This window comes from Hirundo rustica, chromosome Z (assembly GCF_015227805.2).
Source record: "Hirundo rustica isolate bHirRus1 chromosome Z, bHirRus1.pri.v3, whole genome shotgun sequence".
Lineage (NCBI taxonomy): Eukaryota > Metazoa > Chordata > Aves > Passeriformes > Hirundinidae > Hirundo > Hirundo rustica.
The window spans coordinates 35,749,249-35,762,093 of NC_053488.1; the positions used below are offsets into that span (position 1 = coordinate 35,749,249).

The window sequence follows — 12,845 nt, forward strand, 5'->3', positions numbered from 1 at the left end:
GGCATTTGTCACTACTGGCTGTTAAGGGCATATCTTTCTTACGGTAACATTTTTGTGAAGACAGTAGCTGCAAGACTCTACCCTGCCTTGGGCTTTTTGTGTGCCTTTTTAATTCAGATCATCATAGCATCATTTACTGTTGCACAATTAATTTAAGAGAAAAAAAATCTCTGGCACTTTTGCATCACTTAAGGAAATGTCCAAGTCAAGAAAGCTTTACCAGCACAGGCTGAAGTAAATAAACTCCATCATACAGGTGAGAACATCCTAATTGCCTATAAGATATGTTTTTTTATTTAACATATTACCAAAAATACTGCAAGGTCAGTAAAGATAATTTTCTTTAAATTGATCAAATTGATCCCCTTTTCCTTTCCTTTTTTATATATATATATTTATATATATATATATATATATGTATATATATATATATATATGGGATTTTTTGTTGGTTTTTTTTTTTTTCTTCCCAACAATGCTGTCACAAGAAAACCACTAGATCTGAAATGCCAAAAAAATACACTGAGAATCTAAGGCAAGAATGTTCAACATTTATGTAGAAAGTTCCAAAGACTGATAATGCAATACTTCAATCTCAACATTTTGGAAGGTCATTTTGGAGTAATACTTAGAGACGACATGTCAAAGGAATTAGAATTGGGCATGAATTGGCTTATTAGTGGAGAAATACTCACAAGCAGTGCAGACATAAATTCTGGTCTCTCAAAGGATGAAAGGTGTGTTCAGCAACTTTACTCCATTAAAATGAACAAGAGCACATTGAAGAGGACTTACAAAATAATCTTTGCTTCTGCTGCTGAAGACATTTTAACTTTTCAAGTTTCTTTTGTTTTAAAATTTTTCATAAAATATTTAATAAGGACACTGACATCCAGGTGATAATTCTATGAGTAGCCACAGAAGACTAAGAAAGGGTTGATTCATGCAGTTTCCATTCACATCCTTGGTGGATATAAAGAATGATTCAATTAATTTGACCCAGTTCGACCAAGACATTCAGAGACTGCTCTGTGGATACCAGAATTTGTTAATACTGTTGTTATGTGTATAGGAACTCTCCTTTCTAGCCCACCAGATCACATGATGAAAACACTGCAGTATCTTAGTGAAAAGCACCAGCACAACAAAAGAACAAGTAAACAACAGCAAAAAAATCAAGCTGTAACATTTTTATTTCTTGGGAACTTGCAAGTCAGATGAGAAGTGAACTACATTTTTTTCAGACTAGACACTCAAAACATCAAGGAGTTCAGTCAAGATTGAGTTGGATTTCTTTTTCATGCTAGATGGAGTTGTAGAATATAAAAAGGCACTACTTAAGTGTTTTACAGACAGAGAACATAAAGAAAACCTAACTTTGCTTAGATAGCTGGTAGCAGAGACAGTATCTAAACCTCACAAATATTGGTTCAAGCCCTGTCTACAAGATCCTCTTCTCTCTCAAGGGAACAGACTTTCATTTTGATACTTTTCTCCTAATTCAATTCCCAGAAATGGATGGATGGATGGAAACAACTAAAGGTTTATGAACTACATCATCATGTTAATAAAACTCTGTTGTAGTTGCTGGTACCTGTCCTACTAGGAAGAAAGCCATGATAAAATCCACTTGCACTCTCATGCAAATAAGCTTCGGGTACCAGCACTGCCACAGAGACAGTCTGAATTCAGACAGATTTCCTCTTTCCTTTGGGTCTTATCTGAGCCAAATATTATAAATTTCTTACTGAATTAAGCTAGCTAATCAGGTCTTATCACCTCTTTGAGCTCTGTGATTTCTAATTAGCATTATTCCTTTCTCAAGTGCTATGGAGCTTTGGCTCCTTGGAAGAGCTGCCTCATTCTGCCTTGAGGTCCTGATGCTTGCAGATGGCAGTGCCCAGCCCCAGGTATGGATACATGGATAGATGTCAGATTTTTGTTGCTTTGAACGTAATCCATTTAGGCAACTGCTTTCAGATGTAGAATGGACACCACCCAGTTGCTTTTGGCTATGTAACTTCTTATTCTCATTTTCTCTGCTTACCAAATGTTTCTTGCTGCCATATGTAGCAGTGATAGAAACAGGAAAGCGGGTGGGATGAAAGTTTTATGGAAGAAGTAAAGGATACTAAGAGCTTGTTAAATATTCTATCAGGCCCTCATTCTAAGAATTTCCATTAATTGCTTTGTCATCAAAATGCTTAGGGGGACCCTAATGATCCCAAAGGATTCAGCTGGACCACCCAGAGCTGCAAATGGGAAAAGAAGCCTCAAGGGCCTCTTGTAGGATTAAAATTACTCCCATTCTAACATCTTGAAAATATTCTATGAGGGGCCTTCCCACCATCATCAAGTAATGAAAACCTTTCTTTGTACTGATCCAATGACTTCAGTGCCCCTGTGCCGCCTGAAAGCCAGACCGGAAGAAAATATTCACCTGTAAGACTGACTTGGCTGAAGTGTGATGTCATAGCAGTAAGAAACACCTTAAATGCTTTTGTATGCTGGTGAATCTAATTAATATGCTACCAGACTATAGAATTAGCATGTATCTGTGTGTCCTATGTCATGAAGAAACATTCTGTGCCTGTCAGGGACTAATTCAATGAAGTTGCTACTGATGGCCTTTACATGAATCTTGCAGTAATAAAGCTTCCCATTCAACAGGAATATACAGTCTTAAAACTTTTACAAATGAAAAGGGCAGGATGATTTTAGTGACTTAACACAGTGAAAGGGGAAATGACCTCACAAAGTTTAAAAAAAAAAGGCAGGCAGGGAGCTGGGGAATTGGCAGTAGAAATAATGTGTATCTGGATCCAACTATAAAAGAAAGAAATTAAACTACATTATAGCCATCAAAATATGCAGCAACAATGGATTAGATATATAAAGCCAGTAAAAGATCAGATTTTTGAAAAATAGAATTCTGTTCTCCATTATAATTCATATTAAGTGAAATATATTTGTTCTAATACTTCTATAAGAACATAGCCATTTGTCTGGAAACATTACATAAGGGAAATAAAAAGTAGTAATATAACAGATACATTACTTTATAGTTATGGCAAATAAACCGCAGAGAAATCTTCCCCCAACAGTAGAGTAGAACTGAGTAAGACAAAACTATTGTGAATTGTCTGATGCTGGAATTGAGGCTGTGGCAAATATCAGGCATATGGTCTATTACTTATTATTCATGTTGTTGCATCTGATTGTCCACAGTTATGAACTGAAAACCTGCTATGTACTTCTTCTGTTAGTGAATATGTGTAAAAAGCTGAAAATGCAGAGCAAAGAGACGACCACATAGCAAGGCCATAGACTGTATGAAAGGCAAACATTTTCATTAGTATCTGATGTCCATTAAATTTTACAGCAAACAGCTTGCATTTTAACCTGGACAGTTGCACTTGCTTTGGTCTGCTGAGACTGTCCAAGTCCAAGATAGTTTCTTCACTGTTACAAGAGCAGATGCTGACATTAAGACAAAAATCTTTATGAAGCACTGAAACTGTACATTTTTTATGAGGTGAAAGTTTCAATTGATCTCAATTTTTAGAGACTAGAGAGAAGATAATTTCTCCACATGAGAGAATATTTTAATGTAAGATTACCTCACAGACAGGGACAAGTTTTGAAGTATAAAAAGGCCATAATTTTGCCCTACATCTTAAGCCCTTCTGTAATCCATAGGCAGCCTATCAGCCATATCAGAAAAGAACTGTCACATGCAGAGACATCAATAATGTATGTTCACAGTGTAGTCTTAGATGACCTTGTGTTTTAATACTCCTTTTTTGATTCCTCATATATCATGAAGTAGATTTCCCTATAAGTAGGTGAAACAGGTTAAATTCTTATTAAAGGTCAATTCAGCCACATGCTACATACATAATAACATTCTTCAATTAAAAAGAAGACTTAACAAACTAATTGATAGGACAAAGCTTTCAAAACTTACATACAATCTCTTAGCACATTTAGAAAGATTATGGTTTAATGTACAACTCTTTAGCTTTTCTGACATATCTTCAGTGTCTTGCTGAAACCTTCCCCCCTCCTGCACCTGGACTGGAGCTCATTGTGCTTTTAAGGAGGGTTATTTTGGCTTGAAGAGAAGAGGACTTTCATGACTTCAAACATGGACATTAGATCAAGTTTTTATCTTCTCACATAATCCTGTCTTTGATGTCACCAGGCTGAGGCCTCTCAGAATAGAAAGAGAAAGCTGTGAAAAGAGGCCCATTTAATTTATACATTTAAGTGCTGCTGTTCTAATTCACTAGAGTAGCATTTTCATTGTTTTCTGCTTTGCATCCTAAAGGCAGGCTTACACCAGGCAATTATGAATGGCTCTTCTGAACAAATAATTGGAATTCTCTAGTTGTGGGATATGGTTAAACAATGTCAGGATTGGAGATGAGAGGTCAAACATTCCTATTGGCACTACTGAAATTACAGGCTACTCTTTTCACTTGCCTTGAAGGATGAGTATTTATAAGCATTTGTTTTAACAGCAGCTAATCAGGTAAGCTGCATGATACAAAGAGCAAACACGAAAATGATATTTTGTATTTGCCTTCAATCCAGAACAACTGTCTTGAGTTAAAATAATAAATCCTGAGAATGTGGTATGGAAGAATGCTTTGCAGTATGAAGACTGTCTGATGAGAATTAAGCTGGCAAAGATACACAACATTTACAAAACCCTTGTCTTGAAATTGCAGTAAGGAGACAGCTGTAAAAATAGCAATTGATTCCATGTGCAAAAACCTCTGTTGAATAATTCCACCAAGTTATTGGTGGAGCAGTGGCTCTGTAATTGAATATCTTTACCTTAAAAAGAAATCAAAACACCTGAGGGATTGAGACACAATTTCTGCATAGTTTACCTTGTAAAGCCAATATTTTAGTATTTCACAAAACAGCTAGCCCCAAATTATCTACAAAGAAATTATCCACATTTTCTAGTGAATTCTGTCACTCAGGAATTTTGTGCCAAAGTTCATCAAAAGAGTAGAATTTTGTACATATCCTAAGCAAATCAAAAATCTGTGCGTGTGTGTGCATGTGGACAAGGGAATTGTACTGCAGAAACACAAATCATGAGCTAAAACACCTTATCAAGATGAAAATTGAAGAGAAAGGTCTTTTTGTTTCATGGATTCACTGAAGAAATGGATTGTCTAGAAGAAAAACAGGATAATCCAAAAGTAAAATACACGTACCTTCCTGATTCAGAGATATTTATGCATGGTGAGCATTGCCATGAACCAAAACCATAACAATTTGTTCTACCACTTTCACCAAAATACAATATACAGGATAAAATGTCAATATTGTTTGTTGCCGTACCTAAGGCATCGTGCCTGTTTCACAAAATACACTTCGTCCAAAGCAAAGTACTAATTCAAGCCATTCAAAACTCAAAACTTCTGTCCTTCCCACAACCCCCAAATCTTTTTCTTTGCCTTTTGGAAGTATGAACAGCCAAAGTTCAGTCCTTCTTTATAACAACAAAGCTAATACTTATTTCTCCTTGAAACACAATCTGATATGGATCATATTTATGACTGCATTAATTTGAGAGAACAGACTTCATAAATGTACCAAATAAAATTACTGGAATTTTTATACTACTGCTCCTACTACCACTTCTCACCATTGCAATCCCAAATCTCTATTTTAATTACGTGTTTAAATTTCATATAAACTAAAGCTCTACTCTGAGAGTTAGTGAGTTTGAAGCGGAAAATATTAGTTTTTCATATAACTTTTTTTTTCTCCAGTGCTTGACATCCATTTTATATCACCACCACAAATGTTATCTATAGACTCCCATTCATGATGCAATTGCACATTATTTTCCACTTTACAGTGCCTTTTACAGCTATTAACGTTTATTTCGAGAGATATGTTCTTTATTTTTTTTTCTGCTTTCTAGTGTGAGGTTAACATGAGTTATATTCTAATTTATGTTTATTAGTAACTTATGATTCTGACTGCATTTCCATGAGAAACATTACTGACTTCCACAACTACCTTTCTGATGATCATAAACCAAATATGAACAATGAGGAAAGCCTAAAAAAACCAACCTCCACACATCTGCAACCAACCAACCAACCAAAAAAAACCCCCAACAACAAAGCTCCACACTCCCCCCCCAAAAAACAAAACAAAAAACACCAAACCAAAAAACAACCCAAACCCACCAACAACAACCCCACAACCCCAAACAAAACAAAAAACCCCCATGTCTAAAATTGAGGAATGGCTGGCTAAATACAACAGAGATTCTATGCTGTGTCACTTCCTGTAATTGTTTTTTGCTGCTGTGGTTTTAGATGTAAAAATTTATATTGGAGCATTTTCCCACCTGTGCCAATCTATGCCTGTGATCCCAAGACTTTTGGAACAGAAAGTTAAAAAAAATTCCCTACAATAGTCAGAATAAATTAAACTCTGGCCAAGGAAATGTCACATCTCTGCTGTTGTTCTTACTGACATTAGTCTCACTGACTTCACCAGGAGCTGGAACAGTCTCTTGTTTTGGCGAAAAACTGCAGACCTGCCAGTTCTACATGCCAAGCTGCTCATATGTTCTCCCCTTCTGGCACACAGTCACAATTGCCTAGGGATTGACCATATTTAAGTAGATTAGCCACTCAGAATAAGGAGTAGAACTATCCCTTCTCAGTAGTTATAGGAAAACATTAGCATCAACATTATACTAGTTCATTAGACTATCCAACATCATGTTAAGAAAACAATATAAATATAGTATATAGAGATATAGTTTATTTCATTGTAACCTATGTAATTTCATTAAATAATTTGATCAAATAGTAGAATCAGAATTTCTGCAGGTACTGTAACACAACAATACCTACGCTACTAGTGGCTGGGGACCACTTCAGAGTGGTCCGAGGTCTGCACTCTGTCACACATGGATGGCAGTCCAGGGAATCGAAGAGTGGACGGCAGACAACTTCCTGTCTTGCTGATTTTACTCTGAGTAGAGCAGCAAAACTGAGAACTGCTACTGCCTCCATAGACTGCATATTTTCCCTCCTAATGGGCAAAACTGTCACTTTTTTCTTGGCGTCAATGAGGTTGTTTGTTTCTGTCACATGCCCTGGCTGCTAGGAGATGTTAACAATATAACCCAGTCTGGAAATCTTTTGTCCAGTGGGGAAGAGGTTTTGGGCTACAGTTTCTATGCACATAAAAAAAAAAAAAAAAAAGGAGCAAAGTACTTAAAGATGTAAAGTGTTAGGACTGAGCACTTTGCCATGTCCCTTCATCTGGCTGGCCTAATTTCTAGCCAACAGAATTTTAGTCACCTAGGAAACATCTTAGTGGTATATGTAGCAAGGGACAGCTAATTAATAGCATATTCCATGAAAAAGAGACATTTCACTCGCCTTAAACAGGAATCAAGCCATGTCTTGTGCAGCCTGAGTGAATGCTGTAGCATGGAGCTGCTGGAAATCAGGATGCACACCACATCCAGCCATAGAATAAAGAAATGGAGTTCGACACTCAGTCAACACTGCCTACGTTAGGTATCTTACTGAAGGACTTTGATGAATCCCATTATAAAGCAAGTATTTTCTGTGGGGATTCCAGAGAGCTAAATCAAGAGCTCTGGATTATGCCACCTGACCCAGGCATACAGATTTTTCTGTGAAGCTAATCCTAGCTATGTATATTTAAATAATACTAAAATACCTATACCTTGTCATATGTTGCTTCATGCTCTTTTTCTTTCAGCATACACAGGCGCAAATAAAGAGATGAAGCGATAAGTCATTCCAGTAAATACTGAGCAGAAAATCTGTAGCCCTATTTGGGTGAGGACTGAAAAGTTAGGCTGCTGTTATCCAGTCATATTTTTCTCCTGTTGTGCTACTATTAATGACATAAGAAATCACCTACATCCAAGTATGAGTATACCACTGGAGCACAGAGGAATTATCATTTCCAACAGTTCTGCAGATACCACACTTACCTCTGCAGCTGTAGCTGCTGGAACCTCCTTTTAGACTCGTTTATGTCTGTCCTTCTATTCAGCTACACAGTAGGTCGGTACCATACCAATAAGAGAATCCAGACTTTTCAGAACGTTGATTCATGATCTTTTAAAACCATTTATTTGAGGGCAAAATATGGTATACAGTGTCGTTAATGAAAGTGAACACAGATCTTAGATGGCAGGTCGCGCCTATCTTACACAGATGTAAGTGGCTAAAGTAAATGTTGTCAGGGGAGAATTTGACCGCAGGAAATGATTTCTTTCTGACTTGCAATCAGTCTTAGGACTGTATGTTTTCTGAACTGTCCATGACTGACATTAGAGTCAGAATTATTGAATAATTCATTACAAAGGAGAGATCATACATCTTAGAATAAAGGTGCATGCAGTAATGATGTTTGCTTATCTTTGGAAAATGCTTCTTATCATAATGCTTATCATATTTCCATAAAAAGCAGAGTAGTGATGATGTGATTAGGTAAAGTTACTTTGTCATTAAAATGATTCTGTGAATAGGATGAATAATGACAACTGGATATCTGAGATAGCCTTGATCTGAAGAGTCTGTTACCTATATACAGAGATCAGAATGGGAATAATATATGCAAAAGTTGTGAAATCAAAACTGATTAAAAACTGCCATAAACCAAATTTGCCAAAGTGAGTTTTATAGGTAACCTGAATGTGGGTAAGGTAGAGTTTTCAGAGATACATAATACTTGTGACTAGGAATAATTGGGAAGTTAAAATCCAATTAATTTCTGTGCTTGTGAACACTGGCAGAGTGGAAACAAATGGGAATACTACAGGGAAAAAGTCAGCAAAGAAAGATTTGAGATTTGATATAATGGGAGGACAAAGAGGGAAAGGGGGAAAGGGGGAAGGTGCGGGAATGAACAAATTTTGAAAATACTGAATGTGAGAGAATGACAAGAGTTAGACAAGTATTAATTAGTTTCAAAGTGACCAATAAACACAGAAGTCATTGGTCAAACTGATGTTGTCCCCATGGGATTTACTGCTGGGACAGTCACAGGAGTACAATCAAGCCCTCAGCAGACTTAGATTAGCACCTGTTTTAAGTAAGACATCATAAATATGATAGAGGGTGCCTTTCAAAAGGGCAGACTCATGAAGTCAGTAGTAGAGACTGCTGAAATACATAATGCTCATGTACATCACATGATTTTAAACATATGACCCCAAATACCTACGGGACGTCATAATTAAAATGTCATCTTTTGAATCTTTCACTCATACAGTCTACTTTGGCTTCACATATTTATACATTGATAAGATACCCATGTTTCTAGTTATAGTATGGATCTGAAGTGGAACAAGATGGTTTTCAAATCGTCAGGAAAACTGAAATTCTTTACTTTTAGGGAAAAAACACACAGTAGAGAATGATTCAAATGACTTCAGAAGATTTTGGTGCCAAAAAAAGTTGAGATAAGTTGAACTAACTCCCAACATTTTGGTGTTGAAGAGAACATCACAAAACCAAGCACAGCACAAATATTTGTGATTAAGAAAATTTTTCCAGTGTAGGTAAGTTCAGATAAAGTAATTTTCAATTGGAAAGGTCAAGTCCCTGTTCTCAAATACTGATATGAAAAGGACATTCTAGTTAAAGATAATGCATGGTATTAATTCACTATTTTCATTTTAATAACATCTTAAGAAGTATTAGAAGTTACATAAAAAGAAGTTGCAGATCCCAATTCCCCTTAGAGTCTGGCTCTTATAAAGGTTCTGGAAGACTGCATTTTTATCTTTATGTTACAGTTGGCTTATATTGATACCTATGAGAGCTAGGTGAAAATTTTTCAGTTTTTTGTTTCCAAATCATCCCATATGTTGATTTTTGTAGGAATGGCAAAACAATTTGTTTAGAAACTCTGCAAGAGAAAACAAATTTTTGTGTGAGCAATGGAAGCACTAAAGCTGGGATACTACAGATTTGCTTCCAACATCCTCTAGAGCTCATGACTTATATGTGGACTCAAATTTTCTTCCATTTATCACAAACCATCCATTTTTTTCAGTTTAATGTTTAATGAAAGCCAAAGAAATTTCATTCTTTTGAGAGCTATAATTCCCTGGAAAGGTGGAGGCTTGAAGGGAAGAGGAATTACAGATAGAGAATCTGACTGCACAATTTTTTAAGGTATTTTGTGTAGGAAATTAGAGAATAAAATGATAATATTAATGTAACCAGTACCACATAGCCAAAGACGGCATGGAAACTATTTTAGATTGAACTATCAGCTCACCAGTGGATGAGACTTTATTGATTTCATATATGGTCAAATACTGGAAATTGTGGGCCAAATATTACTGACAGTCCCTTAGAAACATAAACTAATTTTAAAAATACTCCTCATTAATCAATTAATGGACACACACACAGATAAAAACCCCCACAAAACTGAGAGATTAAACCTTGATTAGAGCTGAAGTACATTTTGCACTAATGTTTATGAGTTCTTTGGCTAAATAAAGTCAATTTAAATTAGGCAGTCTAGTAAGTCTTACAGGGAGCAAATCTTAGAGACTAAGAGTAGATTATCTTTACTTAAATTGATAATAAATAACAGTTACTACATTTGAAGAAGGGTTATAGACATTTAATTCTTGAACATAGGATCCTGCTTCTAAGAAGAACAAGAGATTGTATAACATACCATGAATAAATGCATTTTTTTAAAACTACTGAAAGATTGACATTAGTTCTTATAAAAACTGATAAATATGAATGTGAAAATGAATAAAATATAAGGTCATCAGCAGCTTACCCTATTTTATGAACTTTGATCATGTAATAGGGTTTGCATTTGTTTCTCAGATCTGAATGGAGATGGAATTCAAGATAAGATATTAATCATAATTAAACTGACTACAACAGGTCTATGCCAGCAAATTCTTAACGACAACAAAGAATGCTTAGCCATAATGAACTGCTTAATTCATTAATTTCCTCATTAAGAAGCACTCCACTTAATAAGTTCAGTAAAAAGTTGATATAATATTGTATTTGTATTCTCTTTTTTATCAATTTCCACTTTGGCGGTATATTATTTGGAAAATGAAATAAATAATTTAAAACATGTAATTGCTTGTATGTATTCATATAGTAATTCCCTAAGCAATGCTGTGTTTATGAGTTGTCAGTGTGCATATTAATTTTTCATACCCACCAATCTCATGTTCATTTATTTACTACTATTCATTGAGAAACAGATTAAAAAGGACATGTTGCCCCTTCTTTGAAAGTTTTAATAAGGCCAAGTAGGCCAAACAGTATATTCCAATTGAAACCTGCTGGTTGCCAGGACTTGAAAATTACTCATTACTGTTCTCCATTATTTAATATGTTTGTATGCATGATTATTTATGAATACATGTTAAGTGACAGATAAAATAACACTTTCTCATTTGGATCTTAAAATGTATTAATTGTTCAGTATGTACAGGCTCATAGGAACACGTTGAATACCATTAATTAACTGAAATGTGTGTCATATTGATAAAAACTGGTGATGGCCCTGCACAGAATAAAGAAAGAATAAACTAAAATGACATCTTCCCTTTCCCTGTTCTTTTCCTCTTCCCTCCTTCCTATCACCAAGCCAGACCCTCATAAATACCTATATGACCACTGCCCAGAGAATTTAGTACCTAAGCTTCTGTTTTAAAAAAAATAGTGGCACACACACTGCATGTAATCAAGGAAAGAAGCATATTGTTCTTGCCTTTCCCCAAAACTACCAGAATCAAAGAATCATTAAGGCAGAGAAGGACTTCTTGAGATCTCTTGGAACCTACTGTTCAAATAGTGTTACCAAAAGCTTATTGTCCAGGACTGAGGCCACAGCCCCTCAGGGCAGACTCTGCTGGTATTTGGTCATCCTCACAATATAAAATATTTTTATGTACAGAAGAAATATCATATTTTAAAAATTTGTGCCTATAGTATTTTGTTTTGTAAAAGGAGTAAAAAGAGCCTAGTACCCTCTTTTTCATTTTCTCTCATATGTCATTTTTACATGTGTTTAAGATCTCCCCGAGCCAATCTCTCCAGGCTGGTCAGTTCTAGCTTCCTCAGTCTCTTCTCACATGAAAGATGCTCCAGTTCCTTCATCACCTTCTAGACCCTGCACCAAGCTTACTCCAGTGTGTTTTGCATCTATTCTTTACTGGGGAGCCCAGCACTGCAACCCAGTGCTCCAGATGTACCTCACCAATGCTGACCAGAGAGGAAGGATGACCTCAATCTGCTGACAGCAGTTGGCATACTGCAACTTCAGAGGCTATTTGATCATCTTCAACTCAGTGTCCACTGTCCCCTATCCCTCAGGTCTTTCTCTGCAAAGATACTTTGCAGCTGAACAGCCCCCAGAATGTCCTGGTGCATCTCTCTCAAAAGGCAAGTCTTTCTCTTACCCCCTTTTGCACATGAGATTATTCCCAGCACAATCCTCCAGCATGGCAAAGTCCCTCTGATGTTTATGCAAACTTGCTGAGGGTACACACTGTCTTAATGTTCAGGACATGGATAATGTGTGAAACAGCGCTGGCCCCAGTATTTTCCACTGCATAAATCACTAGTGACCACAGTATTTTAGGCCCGGCCATTCACCCTGTTTCTAATCTATCTCACTGTCCACTTCGCTAGCCAGCACTTCGCCGACCTGTATATGAGGATGCTACATGAAGTAGTGTCAAATGCCTTTCTAAAGCTGATGTAAATAGCTTTTCACTGCTCTCCCTTTGTCTACCAATGTACTCACCTCATTGC

The 12,845-nt window shown here is 36.2% G+C and overlaps 1 long non-coding RNA gene across 1 annotated transcript in view; it reads right to left on the reverse strand.

Annotated features, from left to right (window-relative positions):
* Positions 1–3,057: 3,057 nt before the first annotated feature.
* LOC120765418 (uncharacterized) overlaps positions 3,058–12,845 on the reverse strand; it is a 32,793-nt gene continuing 23,005 nt past the window's right edge. Inside the window, exon 4 of the long non-coding RNA XR_005704419.1 lies at positions 3,058–4,234. This is a non-coding gene — a long non-coding RNA (uncharacterized LOC120765418). The remainder of the gene's footprint in view (positions 4,235–12,845) is intronic.